This window comes from Macaca thibetana, chromosome 18, assembly GCF_024542745.1.
Source record: "Macaca thibetana thibetana isolate TM-01 chromosome 18, ASM2454274v1, whole genome shotgun sequence".
Taxonomy (NCBI): Eukaryota; Metazoa; Chordata; class Mammalia; order Primates; family Cercopithecidae; genus Macaca; species Macaca thibetana.
In genome coordinates, this window is record NC_065595.1 from 10,444,690 (window position 1) to 10,466,582 (window position 21,893).

General features: G+C 35.0%; 1 protein-coding gene across 1 annotated transcript in view; it reads right to left on the reverse strand.

Moving 5' to 3' along the window:
* Positions 1 to 21,893, reverse strand: part of DOK6 (docking protein 6) — a 437,100-nt gene that overhangs the window by 378,445 nt on the left and 36,762 nt on the right. The window lies entirely within an intron of this gene.

Consider the following 21,893-nt stretch of genomic DNA (forward strand, 5'->3'; position numbering starts at 1 on the left):
GAGTTTTCAAATGAAAACCACACACACACACAAAAAAAACATAATTATCATCTCTATGAATTTTTTAATTACCTTTCCCTATCCTGCAGCGCAAACACACAGTTAAAATGATATGCATTTGATATAGTGTATTATTGAAGTGAAGGGTGAGAATAAAAAGCATTTAAACTTGTATAAATCTAATAATTACTAGTAATAAATAAGGTAAAATCTCCTTATTTTAAGAAGTTATCAGTACTCAGCACACACTAAATATTTAAAAATCTGTATTTCTAGTTCTGACTCCTTGGGCGCTTACCCCACAGTTGCTGTTTGCCATTCCATGTCATTCTTCCTCTTTATGTTACTCTGAAGTCACTATCAGCAATATCAAAGTCATTCACTTCCTAAGCAAACCCGCGGTTCCTTCAGTAGCACCATCTTCATCCTCTCCCCTGACCTAGCATATCAGATAGAGAGGATATCCTTTTCAAAATGTAATTCCTCGCACACCTCCTTTGTCCCAATTATCCAAGTAGTCATAAAATCCGGGTGCAGCTTACTCTGAAGTGTGTCACAATTTCCTCTTTTGCTTTTATTTTTAAAAATCTCCATTTTTATCCAGAGCTGTATCTCTCTGGTAGTATTCAAGTTTGTCTTTATATTCTAAATTCTTTCTGCTCTAGTCCATCTTCCATGCAGCCGCAATAAATTTTTCAAATCTATGACTATTACCACACCTAATCTAAGTTTGCAACCTAAAATTGCCCTACATTGTATATATCTTATGAGATTGTATATCATATAAGATTGTATATCATATGAGATATGAAATATTTTTAAGATCTTTCAACTTCTATTTCTCTCTCCAGCCACATCCCTGCTTCTCATATCTCAGAAAATAGAGCACAGATAAACTGACAGATTATGTGGGAAATCTGTATACCAAGCCATACACTCCTCAAGGGTACAGACACTGCCAATTACCTCACAGAGGACCTGGTGTATAATAGGCAGTTGAATTTATAGTGTGTCTTATTGCGTTGAGCTAAACTGAATTTTATTTTTAATTTATATGGGTACATAATAGTTACACATATTTATGGGGCACATACGACATTTTGATACAAGCATATAATGTGTAATGATCAAATTAAGGTAACTGGGCTACTTCCAAGTGTTTCAAATTCTAAGTGTGGCAGAATTTAATGGCAAAATCTGCTCAGTGACGTTTCTATTTGTTAAATAAGTATTCATTATTTGTTTCCTGAAATACAGGACCCTCCTTTACAGTATACAAAGAAAATAATTCCATTATAATGAGAAATATCAAATTGTCACCATATATAATGTCAGCTATGTATATTATATAAATCAAAGAATGATACATGAACCATGCTAATCACCTAAGGAGGATAAATGATGAATTAATAATGAGAAACACAGGAAGAAACAGTGGAATTCACATTTCATTTGAAAATATAATAACATACCTTCAAAATTAAATAATTGCCTATTGCATGGCATAGTGCTTTTCAACACTGCAAGCTGCCTCTCCATGCTATTATTTACAATACAATTCAGGAGCCATCATAACCCCTTCAAGTCCCTTTGGAAACTGTGTTGTCTGTCACTTCTAATACAGATGTCACAACAATAATAATAATTGTAAATAGTAAGACTAACAGCTAATGCATACTTCATAGTAATAAATGATATAGGAAACTACATATTTACACAAACTCAGGTAATTATGGTAACAGTAAGTGACTATCTGGTGGCACACAAAAGGATAGGTTTCCTAAAAAGCACCTATTTTTTCATTACACAAGAGATGAGAAATCGTAATTCGATAATATCTAGATGATTTTATAGAAAACATGCTAAATTATTATTTTTTGCAACATTATAAGCCAAATATAAATTAGTCAAATATAGATGAGGAAAGCAAGTTGTATTTCCTTGGATAACAATGAAATGAATCAGATAAAGTCACTCATATTTTCATATATTATACTTCCTATAGTATAGGACTATATTCCTGATTCAAAATAATTCAAAATGAATCACCTCATATTCCTGATTCAAAATAAATTCTTGTTTCGTTCACTGTCAAATTTTTTATTTGTGTTACAGTAAGCACTTGTTTTTTATTCCATTCATCTTTATCATTTAAAAATGGTCTATGATCTTATATATGAATTGTCAGAAACTCCAGGAATTACTGTGTTGGCCACATGACCTCTTCTCTTTAGGCAGCTGTAATAGAATATGGTGTGTTTTCATAACTCATTCAGTCATTTCTTAATCTTATCCTCCTCTTTACTTTATAACATTATTACATAAGGCAGTGGCTAATATTTTGCCTGTATCATATTATGCAGACAGAATTGATCCTTACCAAAAATTTTACTACGGTTAAAATGAGTCATTCAGATCTCTTTGACATTGCTACTTATTTATTACTTCCTCAGTGCTGAATGCCTTCACGGTCTTTCCTCCTTCCTATTTAAGAAAAAAAAAAGTGAAAAAAAAAATGAAAGAAAGTTACTATTTCTCCCAGTATCAATATAGAAGTAACTTGGATTATTCACCAGCAAAGAATATTTCATTACAGACACAGAAGAAGGGGCCTTCTTTCCTTCTTTCTTTTCTTTTTTCCTTCCTTCCTTTCCTCCCTCCCTCCTTCCCTCCCTCTCACTTTTCCTTCTTTTTTTTTTCCCTTGAGTCTTTGAGATTTTTCAGATTATATCACACACATCGCTAACTGATCACTGAATAAGTTGGAGATTCTCCCTTGTGATCTCATGCAGCTTTCTTTTGTTTTTGAAAAATTTTTCAAAGACAAAAAATATGTAAAATGTTATAGTAAGTTTACATTTAACAGTTTGAATGCTCCTCAAAAAATTAAAACTAGAACTGCCATAAGATCCAGCAATCCCAATTCTAGATGTATGTTCAGAGGAAATAAAAATCACTGTCTTGGGGAGAGCTCTGCAGTCCCATGTGCACTGCAGCATTATTGACAGTAGCTAAGATATAAAATCAATCTTTGTGGTCATCGACGAAAGAACGGATAATGAAAAGGCAGTGTAGATGTACAGTGGAATATTATTGATCCTTAAAAAAGGAAGGAAATCTTGACATTTGTGACATCATGAATGAATCCGGAAAACATTATGCTAAGTGAAGTAAGGCAGGCACAGAGGGACAAATGCTGCAGGATCTCACTCATATGTGGAACCTACAAAAATCAAACTCATAAATGCTTAACGTAGGATGGTGGTGGCCAAGGGCTGGAGGGAGGGGTGGAGGAATAGAATAATGTTTGTCAAAGGGTTCAAAATTTCAGCTAGACAGGATGAACAGGTTCACAAAATCTACTGTACAGCATGGTAACTATAGTTAATAATAATGTATCCTTACAAAATGCTAAGAGTGTGGATCTTAGATGTTCTCACAACAAAAGATGATAAGTATGTCAGATGCTAGTTTAGTAAGCTTGATTTAACTATTTCACAATGTATAAAGCATCGTGTCACACACCATATATATAATTTTTATTTATCAACTATAAATTTTAAGGTATCAACTATACCTTAAAAATTTTAAGACAACAGAATAATTTTATTAGAAATTTTATTTTATATAGTTCTATCACATAAATACAAAAAGAATTCAATATATTCTTATGTAAATGAAAATACAAATTTATCCGTATCTGATTTCCATTATTTTATATTCTAAGAAAACTAAAGCTCCTTCAATTGTGGATAGAAATCAAACATGCCATACAAGAAAATTAGTGAACTGACTTCCAGTTGTGTATGTATGTACAATCTTTCCCTCCATTATTGGGTTCAAAAAATTTTAGATGTGAAGAACATGGAACTAAATTGAATGAACAAAGGTCTAACTTCTTTTGTTTATTAGTATTCAATAACCAATTATAATATGTAAAGATGCTACAGGGAGAGAGAAATAATTTTAAATAAAAGTTAATCTGGATTACATTTAAGGAGCATTTACTTTGAAAAGTGTGTTCTGAAATATTAAAATAGAGGTTTTGTCTTTATTGTTTTTCTTGGAAACAGATCCTCCAAGCATTTCAACTGCCTAGACTAATTTGAAGTGCCCTGATTAATATTATGTAATAATATTCTAGATCTTTAAATACATTCTGTAGTTTACATTGTTCATAATTAGGACTGGCTTTCTTCACAATTAGTGCAAATTGCAAACATTTTATTGACAAATACAAAATATCCACAGTGGTTTAGCTACAGAACTTTATAGATGATGTCAACACAATATTTTATAGATTATTTTCCCTCATTAATTTCGCAGGGCAAAAATCTTCACTGAACATCTCTGTCCTAGACTGAAGATGCTGAAATAAGAATGTCATTGTGCATTAACTTCCTGTTCTCATAATCTAATATAAAGTCCAATTAAATATCAAACTGCTGTCACCAAATTTTCATTATATCGGAAGCTGAAGATACAAAGAACATTGGGAATAGGCCTCTGCCTAGAGAAGAGGAAAGTGGACCCTAATAACTGAAATTTAAACAGAAAAACAAACATACCCATTCCATTGTTTACAATCTCCCAAGACAAGCTTTTGCCAAGAAATGTTTTTAGAAAATCCTACATCAAGATGTCATGCCCACATCAGGATATGTGACAAATAACTGGAATTCACATTGATTAGATGATTTCTTTTTAGAAGTGAGTCTATCATTACGCAGACATGTCTATGAAAACAACACTCATGCTGTTAGGTTATTATACTCATTAAGTGTGCTACAATTATGTTTAAAGCCCAGGATAAACTGTGCACTTTAAAAATTGCCAGATCTTTACATGGTCCAGATCTTTATGCTGTCGGGTCCAGAGTTCAGAATGCTGGAAACACAGGAGGGAGCAATTTAAGTAACAAAATATTGACAAAAGTCAATAGTAAATATCATTTTCAAATAAAAGTAGCAATAATTACAGTTTAACTTCATTTGGTGTCAATGGAATGTTAAGCACTAGCCTGACAAGACAGAAATAGTGCCATAAACTCTAAATAAGGGGACGTAATTGAGATTAACACACACACACGCACATACATGCACACACACATTTGCAGACACAGACACACATGCACACTGAGACACACACACAAACATGCATTTACATGCATATGCATATACATACACAGACACACATAGACACACACACGTAGACACCCACACATGCACACATATTTACATGCAGATATACATACGTGCGCGCGCGCACACACACGACAAAAGTCAGTGAAACAGTCTTGTAGCAGATAGAACTGGAAGTGATCTGTGGAGTTCTCTCTCGAGTGTCTTACTCAGAAATGAGTTAGCTTAATGTTTCAGTTAGTTTAATGGCAAAACTAGTGTTTTACATAAAAGAAAACATTCCTAAGGGGAGAGGATATGGAAGAGGGGTCAGGAGAAGCCAACAATAAACAGCAGTATAGCAGATGTTGCTGTTCATCTCCAAATGCCAAGGGCTGATGAAGAGCACTCCCACGGGCTCCCTCTGAAGGGAGAGGGAGAAGCTGCTATGGTAGAATTTTGGTGTTCTCCCAAGATTGATGTGTGGAAATCCTAATCCCCACGGTGATGCTGTGGGGAGCAGAGGCCCTGGGGAGTTTATTAGGTAAAGAGGGCAGAGCCTTCATGATTAGGCTTGCTGCCCTTATAGGAGAGGCCTGAGACAGACCCCTCATCCCTTCCACCATGGCGAAGAAACAGCGAAGGTGCCATCTATGAACCGGGAAGCAGGCCCTCACTAGACACCAGTCTTGGACATCCCAGCCTCCAGCACCATGAGAAACACATTTCTGTTGTTCATAAGCAACCCACTTGATGTTACTTTGTTGCAGCCATCCAAATGGACTAAGACAGTTACTAAATATATTTCACAATGTTTAGCCATAGACTAAATTCCAATTTCCTTTTAGTCTGTTAATACAGGTTGATCCGATGAAGGGTAATGAAAAGAAGTCAAAGTTGTCAGTCATCTCTTTGGGCTGAAAGAATTGAAAAGGCAGGACATTTCTTAATGGCTTGAGTTACTTGGGTACAGAGTTTAAAATAATTGCCCAAGCTCCCAAGAGAAACCACCTTTCCAATGCTTAAATGCTATTAATCTGGATTTGTTGAATTCTGTTCAGATTTGAGAGTTTCATAATCTTCTAGCAGAAGGATTAATCAGTTAATACCCTACATGAATTCTGTATAAAAACATTTTTTAAAGCCAAAGCAATTCACTGAAGCTTTTAATAAAAATAAAGACCAAAATCTAGCACAAACAGGACAGGGGCTTTCCATCATTTACAACAATGTGCTGAATAAATATGCCTTTAAATACCCATGACATTTACAATTTTTAATACCAAAATTGAAAGAAGCAATAATGCAATCAAAATATTCATGAAAAGCTGATGTCTGAGGATACTTTTGTCAATATTCTTAACCTTCATAGCACAAGGAATAGTTTGAGGACACACATACACACATACACAGACACAGAAATATACTACACTTAATAGCCTATGCAAGAAGGCCAATAGCTAAGATTTCATTTAATCAATGGTTAGTGAATAGCTTCCATCTGACAGGCCTCCTACAAGATTTTGAAAGCATGTGGTTAAAAAAAATACACAGGGTGCTTGATTTCATAAACCTTAGGATAGAGGGAAATACAGACAAATAAATAGACAATTATTATATGATCTAATCCCTGGCATGAGAGCACATAGGGGAAATGTAACACACTTCGGAATTTCAGGGAAGATATCCAAAAAGAGATATCCTATCTACTTGAAAAATTATTAGCAACTAACCAGAGAAGAGGATGAGAAATTGCAAGGGAATTTGTCTTCCTTTTGAAAATGCAAGGGAAAGTGATCTGGACAAAAGGAAGAACGGGCATAAGCACCTAGAAAGATCCTACAGGCCACAACAAGGATTAAGGCTTTTGAGCTGTGTGGGAAGTTTTAAGAGAGAAGACAAACTGGAGTTTTACAAGATGACTTCATCCACAAGATGGTCAGAGAGGATCAAAGAAGATGATGAAGAACTGCACTGCCATTTCTATTTCAAATTCTTAAGACACATGTATACAGACACAGGGCCATATGAAGTCATTTCAAAAATTTGCTTAGCAAACAACAATAGGACTATGAGTGGAGGGGGATATGAGATCAAAAATGCTTTTAATTTTAGGTTTAAAGAGGGTTTTGAAAAGATGTTTATAACAGCTGGAATGAAAGTGAGGTGAGATAAATAATATAAAGATTGGAGGAAAGCATAACATTAATAGATTAAATAGGGCCTCCAAGAGGGGATATGATTCAGAGAAAAGCTGGGAGAAATTTAGATCAAATAGGGATATGTGCTCCACTGTAATCAGATGAGATGAATAAAGGGGAATTTATTTAATAGATGCCAGTAAGACTGCCAGGCATTTATTAGGAACTGAGGGGCCCCTGCCAGCTGTGCCCATGGTGGAGTGGGGGTGAGATTATTTGCTTTGAGTGATGAGGAATATGGTAGGTCAGAAACTACAGGAAATAGAAAAGGCTTGAAAATAAGCAAAACTAAACTCATAAAACCTAAAAGTAATTCTGGGAAGCATTTCTGAGTTCCAGATAAGATTGCAAGTGCTTCTAATAAAATACATGTATAAGTTTGTGAGTGCGTTTCTGAGAAAGAGACAATGTGTGTGTGTTTCTGAAGTATATATGCTCATCAGAACCAAAAAATAATGTGCTTGCTTTACAATACCACTACTACTATTACAAATAATTAATAATAATGACAAAGATGTCAGCGTCATTCCACAAATGTTCAGAACTTCCTAAGAGCAAGGCTCTGGGAAAGGCACTTTGGAAAATGTAACTCAGCTTAAGGCTTTTCTGTGCTTTCCTCAAACATGATACTATATTATTTTGCATGTGCGTGCGCGCACACACACACACACACACACACACACAGAAACAAGACAGGTTAAAAAGACCAAGTATGAAGCAGAAAGTGTTGCTGCTTTGACAGTTAAAAAGTGGGCATGATTTAAGTTAAGATGAGACTGCAGGAAAGGCGGAGGTAGGCTTTTAAATGACGCTTATGAAAAATGAAAAGAGGGCAATACAATGATAAAGCAAGAAGCCACTATTTTAACAGGTCTTTATGAGTTGAAAAGTAGTAGATTCAGTGGTTTAGTTGCAAAATAATAAAACACAAACGTGATTATATAAATTTATCATACCAATGAGTTTCCCAGATATCAACAATTTGTTACAATTTCTTCAGTGTTCGTGAAAGGTTTGCATGACTTAATGTTTAATTACTGTTTTGGGGTGTTATATAGATATGGAAAGAATATATTCATGTATAAATACATTGTTTGAGTTCATCTAACAGTTTTATATAAAGCATAAACTGACTGATAGTATTTAGCTACACCTGCATAAAACTTACTGATATTAACATATGTCAATATATGTATAATATTTTGATACGATATATTAACATAAATATCTCCTTGTTATTGCATAATTACATCTGACCTATCGCTGGTGATAAGTTTTATTACTTAAGTTGTGAATATCCTATTTTCTGTTTTTCACCCAATGATTGATGATGTTTGAGTGGTTCAATGACTGCTTTAGTAATTGTGAAAAATATGTCTTTCTATTTATATCAATCATTTTGCATTTTCACTTGTCGTTCCTTAGTAATGAGGAATTTTCTCCTCTCCCTTATATCCCTTATATATTGTGCCAGAAGGTACGGAAGTGCTTAAAAACTGACAAGGAAATGGCAAAAGGGCCCAAAGGTCAGCTTAAATAAGCTCTCATTGGCTACATTTGGAACAATTTAAGTATTAAAAGGACTAATGAGATACATTGTTTATGAATTAAATTTTGTAAAAGAGTTCCTAAATGCTATTAAAGAAATAGGAAAAATAATATTTAAACACAAATAACATAAGAAGGTAGTTTCTCCAGCAATTTTTACCCACACATATAACACCAAAATTGGGTTGTGTTATTTTTAATAACGCAAATATCATCTGAAATGTACATTTTTTATAAACTCTGCATATTCAAGCCAAACACCAAAAGTAACCAATATATTGCTTTCACATTTCTTTTGAGTTTTTCCCTAAATGAGAATTATGAAATATTATTTCTTGTGCTAAAAATAGTAAAGTTGTGAGTACAGTGACGAAAGCTTAGTGATGGTGAATATAAGTACAGAAACAGAAGGTAATACTTTCTACAACAGTGACCATGGCAGTGAGTTTCATCGTTCTGAGCAGAAGTCCTGGAAATATTACTGATTGGGATTTGCTTTTGTTTTAAAATGTGATGTTCCTCAACTCTAATAAGAGGTGAACATTGAATTATTGTAAAATTGAAATGCTGAGAACATTGACACATTTTAAATACTTGATAAAGATTGGTCGATAATTATTATTGATGTTATCAACTCCATAACATGAGGACCAACAAATAGGGCCAGAAAAACTTGGAGAATAGATTTTAAATAAGAAACAAACACATAATATTAACAGAAATGTATGAGCCCTAGAAAGTATAAAAGGCTAATTTTAGGGGTTACTAAAGTTTAATTTGAGTTTGAAATATAATACATTATATGGCACCTTCACCCACACACACACAAAGTATTTTTTTGAGATTTCTAACCTCCTTGGTTAGGTATTTCTAGGTATTTCTCCCTTCCTTCCTTCCTCCCTCCCTCCCTCCCTTCTTTTTTTGGGGAGAGTTGTGGAGGGGAGTCTCACTCTGTTACCCAGGCAGGAGTACAGTGGTGTGATCTCAGCTCACTGCAACCTCCACCTTCTGGGTTCAAGCAATTCTCCTGCCTCAGCCTCCCAAGTAGTTGGTATTACAGGCACCTGCTAATTTTTTTTGTATTTTTAGTAAAGACTGGGTTTCAGCATGTTAGCCAAGCTGGTCTTGAACTCCTGACCTCAGGTGATTACCCCCACTGGCCGCCCAAAGTGCTGGGATTACAGGCATAAGCCATAGCTCCCAGCAAGTCTTTCACTTTCTTTTTGGCTACTATAAATGGGATTGTGTTCTTCATTTGATTCTCAGTCTGGGCATTATTGGTGTATAGAAATGCTATTGATTTTTGTACATTGTACATTGATTTTGTATCCATAAAGACACATATACTCATATGTTCACAGCAGCACTATTCATGATAGCAAAGACATGGACTCAATGTAGGTATCCATCAGCAGTAAGGTGGTTAAAGAAAACATGATACATATACACCATGGAATACTGCATAGCCAGAAAAAAGAATGAAATCATGTCCTTTGCAGCAACAAGGATGCAACTGGAGGCCGTTATCCTAAGACAATTAATGGAGGCACAGGAAGCCAAATACCACATGTTCTCACTTGTAAGTAGGAGCTAAACATTGACCACATATGAACATAAATATGGAAACAATAGACACTGCAGACTACTAGAGGGGAAAGGGAGTGAGGCATGGGTTGAAAAATTACCTACTGGATACTATGCTCACTACTGGGATGCAATATACTCATGTAACAAACCTGCACAGGTACCCCTTGTATAGAAAATAAAAGTTGAAATTTAGAAAAAAAAAAGGCTTCATTTTTGACATAATTGCTGGAATAAAAACAATGTTTTGATACCATGAAAAAAGAGGGGTGTTTTGAGGTAGCAGATATGGTTCTTGACTACAACGGGTGAATACTAAATGCTTATTTTTATATGGCAGAAACAGATTTGTAATCTCGTATCACCTACATTTCAAACAAATTTGAAGTCTTTAATTCCTCTTTTAAATCATGATTTTTAATTTGGATACACTCTAGTCAGTGCAAGTCTCTTTAGAGAATTGGCATTTCAAACAAGTTTATACTTTTTTGGGGGAAATAAGATTAATGTTGTCATTATTTGCATGGATTTTAAAAAGGTAAATGAGTCCAAATTGCCCATCATTTAGCTTTTTGAATATAAATGACAAGTTATTTGCCAATACAGCTGTAGGTAATTTTACTGAAGGAGAAGGACTGCCAATATTTTACATTTTACACTGTGGCATTTACCCCTAAAATGTTACATTCTTCTCATCTGCCATTAGTTAAAATCCTAAGCCTCTGTGTATCTTACTTCCCATCCCTATGTAAAAACAAACTGATACATTGATAAAATATCTCCAAACATACCATTGTGACTCCACACAATTCTAATGCATACGCCACAGGTAATATCAGAGAGGGAGTGAAAGACACAGAAACAAAAAAAATGAGGTATTTTATAGAATGAATTATTCACATATATTTCTGTTAAAAATAGTTGAGTCAGTGTTCACTTTATGTGTTAAAAACAAACACACACATGCAAAATAAACTTACAGATCCTCAGTGTATCAAAAGCTTTCTTCAGACTTAAGAAATAAAGTATGTCAAGTGGCTTTTGACCTTGCAAGAATGCCTGTCATTGTTATTCTGCAATCCTGTGTGGCACTGCCATTACTGCTAGAAGCATACCTACTAGTTACTATTCTTTCTTTCATGATGTTCTGTGCTTTTACACATTAATGACTTTCAGCTTGGTTTTTGTTTTGTTTTGTTTTCGCTATAGCTATTCAGCAAAAGTACCTAAAGATGAATTCTAAACTAAGTTGAAAATGTTCCACAGCTATTTTCATACATGGTTGTATATTTTCTAAGACCCAATAAAGCCTTTGATATTAAATTAGTAGTTAGTGAAAAATTACTTACTTCAAGTGCTAAGGTATTTTGATAATGTATGTTATCAAGATATAAACTTATTATCTAGCTATTTTCTTTCTTTGGTCTTGTTTATAGATTTATGTCAAAGTTTATAATTAAGAAAAGAAAAGCTCTGAATTCCTCAATTCTGCATATAGGATCACATTTCCACAACACTGAAGCAAAAGTTTCTCATGTTGTATCTGCCATAAACTTGATTATTCTTAAGTGATAATGGAGACTGCTGTTCATATATGTATTACATCAAAAGTAGACTTATCTTGCACCCAACTTTTTAGCAATAAACTCTTTGTGTAAATATACAGGAATAACATAAACTAATAATTAAAGACCACACTAACTAGACCAGAAGTCAAGATTATCAATTACTAAAGAGACGAAAGATCTCTAGAATGATCATATATACAAATTAGTCTAATACAGTCCTGGTTATACCTTAATCCTAGTTTCCTGTCTTGTCAGCTCTTCTTTGTACTTTCAAAGTATCCAGATTGGGGTGACACATTATTTGATGAATCTCTATATAACATGCATTTTGATATATTCTACTTTTGAAAAATGTGGCAATTGAAATATATTGCCACATTTGAAATTGAAAATTGCCATATTTTTCAAATATATAAATGGCACTCAGTATTTGTAGAAAGCATATTAAATATGTCACTTTTTATTGCACCTGACATTTATTTAAAAATATAACAATATTTCTTATTACTCAATGCTCCAAAAATTAATAATCTCTCATTAAGGACCAAGCATGGAATAATCAACTATTAAAAATCAATTTGGGGCTGAGCACAGTGGTTCACACCTGTAATCCCAGCACTTTGGGAGGCCGAGGCGAGTGGATCACCTGAGGTTAGGAATTTGAGACCAGCTTGACCAACATGGTGAAACTCCATCTCTACTAAAAATATAAAAACATTAGCCAGGCATGGTGGTGCATGCCTGTAATCTCAGCTACTCAGAAGGCTAAGGCAGGAAAATCACTTGAACCCGGGAGGCAGAGGTTGCAGTGAGCTGAGAACGTGCCATTGGACTGCAGCCTGGGCAACGAGAGTGAAACTCTGTCTCAAAAATAAAAGTAAAAATAAAAATAAAAAAATAATCCATTTGGGATGGCATCACCCAAATGGCAGAGTGAGAAATGCCAGCCCAACCCTCATTGCACAAAAGCAACTGCAACACCAGCAAAAAATCTCAGTCAACTTTTTTAGAATTCTTAAATCTAGTTAAACACTTAAAACAATCTGGTGAAAGTTTAATGAAGAAAAAATTTGCTGCATCAGTGTAAGAAATCACTGTGACATTTTAAGTTGTCTGCCTACCATCTCCCACTTTCCAGATGAGTGATGGCGATGAAGACAGCAGCAGACCACACTCCTTGTTCAGGCTGCTAGTGCCAAAGAGAGCAATACAATTGCTGTTATCAAAGAATTGTGGCTGTGTTTTGACCTGTCTTTCAAAGCTCCCTGAATGACTAGCATGAGGGCTACAGTTAATTTGTCTGAACCAACACATTCTCAGGTCTAGGATAACATTTGTCAAAAGTATTTAAAGCCTGAGATAAGGAATATAACAGGCAATATAGCAAAACTCCAGGGAAGAAGAGGTTAGGAAAAGAGATATGCCAACTTTTAAAAGATCTGTTTATACCAGAATATCAAGATGACTAATTACATGCTCAGGGCTCTACACATACTCTGATAAAAGCAGAAAATAACCTCAGCTTTCATCACTGGCTCACTTTCTGACTCCATGAAAATAGGAGGTGAAAGCTAAGGCAGGGCTATAAACGGCCTGGCTGAGCACTGAAGGAATATAGAAGAAAGAAACTTATGAAGATTACAGTGGAGATGAATGAAATAAAGAATAGAGAATCAATAAAACCAAAAATTGGCTCTTTGAAATAAATATAAATAATATCAACAAACTTTCAGATAGACTGACCACAAAAAAAAAGAGAGGACTCAAATTACTAAAATTAGGAATGAAAGTAGAAACATTACTACAGATCTTATATAAATAAGGAATATAAAAGATATTACCGCAAACATTTTGTAAGAGACATGACCTCGCTGTGTCACCAAGGCTAGAGGGCAGTGACACAATCATAGCTCACTGTAACCTTGGACTACTGGGCTCAAGTGATCCTCCCATATCAGCCTCCCAAAGCACTGGGTTTATAGACATGAGCCACTATGCCTAGCCAAGAAAACAGATTTTCGATATTCTCCAAAAAATACTACTAAGCTGAATCTAGCAGCATATTTAAAAATATATACGTACAATAACCAAGTGAGATTTATTTTAGAAATGAAAGAGTGGTTCAATATACGAAAGTCAACTAAAGTAACATGCCACAATAGACTGAAGGAAAAAAATCTATATGATGACCTCGACTAATGCCAAAAAGAAAAAGCATGTGACAAAATCCCAAACAAACCGTTTCATGATAAGAACACTTAATAATCTAGGAAGAGAAGGGAATTTCCTCAACCTAATAAAAGGCACTTGTGAAAAGTTCATAACCAGCATTATACAAAACACTGAAAGAGTAGAAAACCTTCCCTCTAAGACTAGGAACAAGATAAGGATACACACTTTAGCCACGACTATTCAATGTTGTACTAGTAGTTCTTGTCAAGAAAAATAAATCAATGGTATTCAAACTGGAACAAAGTAAAATTATTTATATCTAGAGGTAAACCTAATAATATACATAGGTATTCTTTAAAAACCCACACACATACACACAAATATATGAAACTAAAAAGTAAATTTATCAAAGTGGCGGAATACAAGATCAACACACAAAAAATCAGTTGCATTTCCATGCAGTAGTAATTAATAATATGAAAATGAAATAAGAAAGTAACAGATCAAAAAGAATATAATACTTAGCAATACATTTAACCAATAATATGCAAGACTTGTATACTGAAACCAAAACAAAATGCCAAAATAAATTAAAGCAGGCAGAAATAAATAGAAAGGCATTATATGTTCATCAACTCAAAGACTTCATAGTGTTTAGATAGCAACACCTCACTGCCACAAGTGATCTACAGAATGAATGTAATTTCTGTTTAAAAAAAAAAAAAAGGGAAAACCTGATCCAAAATTCACATGGAATTGTAAGTAGCCATAATAGTAAAAAATAAATTAGAGCAAACTTGGAGGACTCAAAGTTCTCAATTTCAAGAGCTACTTGGGAGGCTGAGGCAGGAGCATTTCTTGAACCCAGGAGGTGGAGGTTGCAGTGAGCCGAGATCACGCCATTGTACTCCAGCCTCGGTGACAGAGTGAGATTCTGTCTCACAAAAAAAAAAAAAAAAAAAAAAAAAGCTTGATTTTATATTATGTTAACTTTGCCTCAATAATAACTTATATAAATTAAAAATAAAAATAAAAACCAATATGGTATTTGGCACTGAGGAGACAGCAATAAAGACGGCAAATTCTTCCCACTGAAGTTTTCCTCCAAGTAAACCTCAGAGGAACATTTACAAAACAGTCATAGCTCATGTGTGGGATTCGGTGGTTGGGAAATGCATTCTTGGAGAACAACCACAAATTGAATCAACTCCATATGGTACCCTTTTTGTGCAGTTACTAAGGCAATGAGTTCCTGGAGTTATACATCCACAACTTTTCTTTAGTTCTCTTCAAATATTCAGCCATCATGAGATAACGCTACAATAGTTTCTTAAGCAACATTGCAAGTGAACCAGCCTAGGCTGCAATGATGAGTGCCATGCTCTTCAACGCATCAGAGGGCTTTAAAAATTCTAAACGGCCTACTGTACTTGATCCTCCATAAGCTCAGCCATTTCCTTGAAGTCATTTAAAGCCATCTTAAAACTTATATACTTTAATATCCTGTCTTACAACCTTCCCTGATTGCTTTACAAGTAGAGACAAATTATGTATCATGTACATGTATATACATATATATACACATGCATATATTGGTATATGTATTAATGTATGTATATGTGTATTGTGTATATATATGATTATGTGTGTGTACATACATTTATGTTTATGGAATGTGGTAAGTACAAGCATAGAGTGTACACAGCAGGTTAAGGGAGCACATAGACTTGAACTCCACTCTGAACCTGAGAACTATGATGACTACAGGAGATGGTATCTGAGGATCTATCCTAACAAAATTCAGGAACAGGAATACTATGGGTCTATGTTTAAATACCACTATCAGCAACTCGTTCAAACAAAACAGAGTCAAGGGCATGTAATTCCTTGTGGATAGAGCATTTAGTACAAGGGATAGAAAGTAACACAAGAAAATGCTGGAGATACAAGAGGCTGCTCCTGAATGGTCTTGAAGTCACGCTAAGGAGTTTAGACTGTCTTAAGCACAATCATATCAGAAAACAGAATTTGGAAACAAATGGAACAAAGATGGCAGTTTGCTACTCTCTTGTAGGCTACAAGAAAAAGATAATGGGTTCAGGTTTTCCCATGTAAGTTATTTACATGATTTAACTCATTGAATCATCACCTACTAGCACTTTGCAGCACGGAAAACTGCAGAACAAAGAGAAGACAAATTTGCTGAGGTCACATTGCCAGAAGTGCTGGAGCTGGGTTTCAACCTGAGATGGTCTTGCTCCACACACGTGACCACTGTGCTCTGGTGTTCTCACAAGGTCTCTTGAATCTGCCTCTAGTTTTTTGCTGAGAGAGGAGCTATGCATTCATCATGTAGTCAAATGTCATATTCAAACACTAAAATCTTTCTACTCATACAGAGCTATTTTCAAATTAACAACCTGGAACATCATGTTCAGAAATCTATAGATCCTATGTAAATGTAACTTTTTACTCTGAAAGAAATTAATTCAAGCTCTGAGTCTACTGATGCATTTGTTGTAAGGTAAATAGGCGTATTTGTATCTTTGGTATACCAAATGGAAAAAAAAATGAGTGATCTTCATTATTTTAGATAAAATGAGTGTGAAGCAACGTTCATTTCCCTCCATTATTTGTACATAAATTAAACAAGCATGTATTGAGCATCTGCTAAGGGTCTGCTTTGTGTTATTAGTATGCAGTGAGAAATAAATGATCCCTAATCTTACACACCTCCCAGTAAGGTGGAGAAACACTAACAAAATATTCACACAGATATACAATGAAAGATGTGTAATGAAGTGTCTTCAAGACAATAAACAACATGTTTAAGTACAGTATAAGACAATAAACAATATGTATAAAATAGCAAGCAGAAATTCCATGTCTATTGTTGAAAATGATTTACAAAATAATATGGTTTGGCTCTGTGTCCCCATCCAAATCTCATCTTGAATTGTAATCCAAATTGTAATCCCCACTTGTTGGGGGAGGGGCCTCATGGGAGGTGATTAGATCACGGGGGCAGTTCCCCTATGCTGTTCTCCTGACAGTGAGTGAGTTCTCACAATGTCTGATGGTTTTATAAGGGGCTTTTCCCCCTTTGCTCTGCACTTCTCTTTCCTGCTGCTATGTGAAGAAGGATGTGTTTGCTTCCCCTTCCACCATGATTGTTTAAGTTACCTGAGGCCTCCCCAGCCATGCTGAATTGTGAGACAATTAAATCTCTTTCCTTTATAAATAACTCAGTCTTGGGTTTGTCCTTATAGCAGCGTGAGATGGACTAATACACAAAGCATATTAAGAGTCTTTGAAGATCTTTAAAAATAAAAAGAACATAAAATATGCTTTCAAATACTGAGCAAACTGACCCTATTTTTTAGAGGGGAGAATTAAGCAAGCCAACATTAATGGTGAATTAAAAAACACACACACAAGGTAAAAGATAGTCTGATTAATTATGCAGGATTGGTACACAATTTAGAATTATCCAAATCCTCTGTCTACCTCGTTCTCTTACCTCTATCTCTGCATGTTCCAGGGTAACCATATTTTAATCCCCAGCTTAAATGTTATCTCCTTTCTTAACGTATTTTTCTGAATTCTGCCTTCCTTCCAGCCTGAACAATTTTTTCTTTTCTCTCAATATCCAAAATGCCTTATTGTCTCCTCCTTGAGGCATTCTTCACATTCTGTGTAACAGTATGCACACCAGTGTTCTACCTGTACCACTGGGCCACCTCTTTTTATCCTGAAACACCTATTGTGCTTTTCACAATACAACAGCTGTTGAATGAACAGTTATTCTGTGCATCCCCTGGCTGTTGACATTTCTATTATGAAAAAGAAGAATACATTTTCAGCTACATTTATTGCTATATTATCCAGTGCATGTTCTGGTGGGCTCAAAGAATATAATTATCTAATTCGGAAATACCTTGTAAATGTAAGTGATTTATGCCACTCATGTTTGAATGAATCATTGGAGGTAGGTCCAGTATAGATCTGAAAGTTCTTGTTTACAAAATATATACTTCAAAATAAAAGTAATTCATATTAAGTTGAGTAACAACAGATGTTATGTACAAAGTTTATCGTATTAAATTTATCTTCTCTAGTCTTCTAATGTTTTAAATTGCAAAAACATTTCAGAAAGTGTAAAATAATTGAGATCCTCAAAGGAAAATACCTAGCTAAAAATATATGCAACCTTTGTGAGAAAGATGGACAGAAAAGAAACAAATAATTATTGAATTTTAAAAATTAAGCACTCATAATATTTATCATTTTTATATTTGACAGTAACAGTATATTGATGAAAACTGTAATAAAATGTTACTTTAACTTCATCTGGTATTCATGTAAGGAGTATTTTTATGGTGGTTGTTAGCTATAAGGACAGATTTAATCTGAATACAAAACCACACACACACACACACACACACACACACAAAATTTACTGGAAATTAAGTGGTATAGGGAATAGAGAATTAATTTGAAAAGTTTAATTTTAATATCTTTCTGATTTATAATTTCAAATGCTTAAAATAGTCAACTAATTTTTAAATTACCCTATTGAAAATCAAATAGTAGGATTTGAAATACTTCAAGAAGCTGATGAAATTCACTACCCACTCGCTCAGTACTTGTATTAAACCTTCAGTCAGCCAATGTCAAGTAGTTTTTCTCTCCCAGGATCGCAATTCTACATAAATCGAGCATTATTTTTTTTGTTTCACGTTCAACGTATCTCATAGTCAAAGAAATGTGTGTGTGTGTGTGTGTTTGTGTGTGTTTAAAAGAACAAAAATCACAGAATCAAAAGCAATTTGTGTAGAAAAGTGAGATATTGGAGAGATTGAAATTCTTCACAGACACAGTAAATGCTAGAGGACAGTGGAAAAAAGTCTACAAGGTTCTGAGTGAAAAAGACTATAACTCAAGAAATATACTTGGGCTCAAACTATCCTGCAAGTAAGAAAGCACCAGGCTGATAGCAACAGAGAACAGACTCATGGCTACTCTGAATGCATTCTTGAAAACAACTACAGACATAACTTGTTTTATTGTATGTAAATTCATGGTGCTTTGCAGATATTGCATTTTTTTACAAATTAAAATTCTGTGACAACCGTGTGTTAAGCGAGTCTATCACCTCCATTGTTCCAACAACATGTGCTCACTTCATGTCTCTGTCACATTTTGGTAATTCTCAAAATATTTTAAACCATTTCATTATTATTATATCTACCATGGTGATCTGTGATCAATGATCTTTGATATCACTATTGTAATTGTTTTTTGGCACCACAAACCATGCCCATATAAGATGCTAAACTTAATCGACGAATATGTTGTGTGTGTGTTCTGATGTCACTGACCAGCTATTTCCTACTTCTCTCCCTCTTCTCAGACCTTCATATTCCCTGAGACAACAATATTGAAATTAGGCCAATGAATAACCCTACAATGGCCTCTAAGTGTTCAAGTGAAACAAAGAGTGGCACATCTCTTGCTTGAAATCAAAAGCTACAAATGATTAATAAATCATTAAGTTAAAAACAAACTCAGTGATGAAGGCATGCTGAAAGCAGAGGTAGCCCAAAAGCAACAGCTCTTGTGCCAAACAGTTATCCAAGCTGAGAATGCAAAAAGAAAAGTTTCTGAAGGAAATGAAAAGTGCTACTACAGTGAATGCATGAATCATAAGAAAGTGAAATAGCCTGGGTTGCTGATATGGAGAAAGTTTGAGTGGTCTGGATAAAAGATCGAACCGGCCACAACATTCCCTTAAGCCAAAGCCTAATCCAGAACAAGGCTCTCACTCTAATAGAGAGGTGAGGAAGCTACAGAAGAGAAGTCTGAAACTAGCATAGGTTGGTTCATGAGGTTTAAGGAAAGAAGCCATCTCTCTAACATAAAAGTATAAGGTGAAGCAGCAAGTGCTGATGTAGGAGCTGCAGCAAGTTATCCGGAAGATCTAGCTAAGATCATTGATGAAGGTAGCTGTACTAAAAACATATTTTCAATGTCGATAAAACAGCCTTCTATTGGAAGAAGATGCCATTCAGGACTTTCATAGCTAGAAAGGAGAAGTCATTGCCTGACTTCAAAGTTTCAAAGGATTGGCTGGCTCTCCTGTTATAGGTTAACACAACTGGTGACTTTAAGTTGCAGCCAATGCTCATTTACCTTTCCAAAAATCGTAGGGCCCTTAAAGGTTATGCTAAATCTACTCTGCCAGTACTCTATAAACAGGATAACAAAGCCTGGATGACAGCACATCTGTTTACAGCATGGTTTACTAAATATTTTAAGCCTAATGTTGAGACCTACTGCTTAGAAAAAGAGATTCCTTTTGAAATATTACAGTTCATTGACAATATACCTGGTTACCCAAGAGCTCTGATGGAAATGTGCAAGGAGGTGATTGTTGTTTTTGTTTTGTTTTTTGAGACTGGGTTTCACTCTGTTGCCCAGGCTGGAGTGCAGTGGTATGATCATGGCTCACTGCAGCCTCTATCTCCAAGGCTCCACAAATTCTCCCACCTCAGCCTCCCAAGTATCTGGGACTACAGGCGTGTGCTACAACAGCCAGCTATTTTTTTTTTTTGTAGTTTTTGTAGAAACAAGGTTTCACCATGTTGCCCAGGCTGATCTTAAATACCTGGACTCATGCAATCCACCCACCTTGGCCTCCCAAAGTGCTGGCATTACAGGTATGACCATTATACCTGGTGATAATTGTCAACAACATTCATTCTGCCACCCGTGAGTCAATGAGTCATTCAGAATTTCAAGTCTTATTATTTAAGAAATACATTTCATAAGTTTGTAACTGCCACAAATGGTGATTCCTCTGATGGAATTGGCCAAAGTACGTTGAAAACCTTCTGGAAAGGATTCAGCATTTTAGATGAAGAACATTTCTGATTCATTGGAGGAGGTCAAAATATCCACAAACAGGAATTGGAAAGAAGTTGATTTCAACTCTTATGAATGACTTTGAGGAGTTCAAGACTTCAGCAGAGGAAGGAACTGCAGACGTGATAGAAATAGCAAGATAACTAGAATTAGAAGTGGAACCTAAAGATGTGACTGAATTGCTGAAATCTCAAGGTAAAACTTTAACAAATGAGAAGTTTCTTTTTATGCATAAGCAAATAAAGTGGTTTCTTAACACGGAATCTACTCACGATGAAGATGCTGTGAACATGGTTGGCATGACAACAAAGGATTTAGAATATTACGTAAACTTTGTTTATCCCAATTGTGAGAGAAGTTCTACTATGGATAAAATGCTATAAAACATCATCACATGCCACAGAGAAATCTTTCATGAAAGGAAGACTCAATAGATGTGGCAAACTCACTGTTGTGTTGTTTTTAAAAGTTGCCACACCCATCCCAACTTTCAGCAACCACCACCTTGATCTGTCAGCAGCCATCAACATTGAGGCAAGACCCTTCACCAGCAAAATATTACTACACACTGAAGTCTCAGATGATCATTGGCATTTTTAGCAATAAATTACTTTTTAATGAAGGAATTACATTGTTTTTCAGACATAATGATATTGACACTTAATAGACTACAGCAGAGTGTGAACATGGCTTTTATATGCACCAGAAAACCTCCAAATTTGTTTGACTCTTTTTATTTTGATATTTGCCTTACTGTGGTGGTCTAGAACTGAACC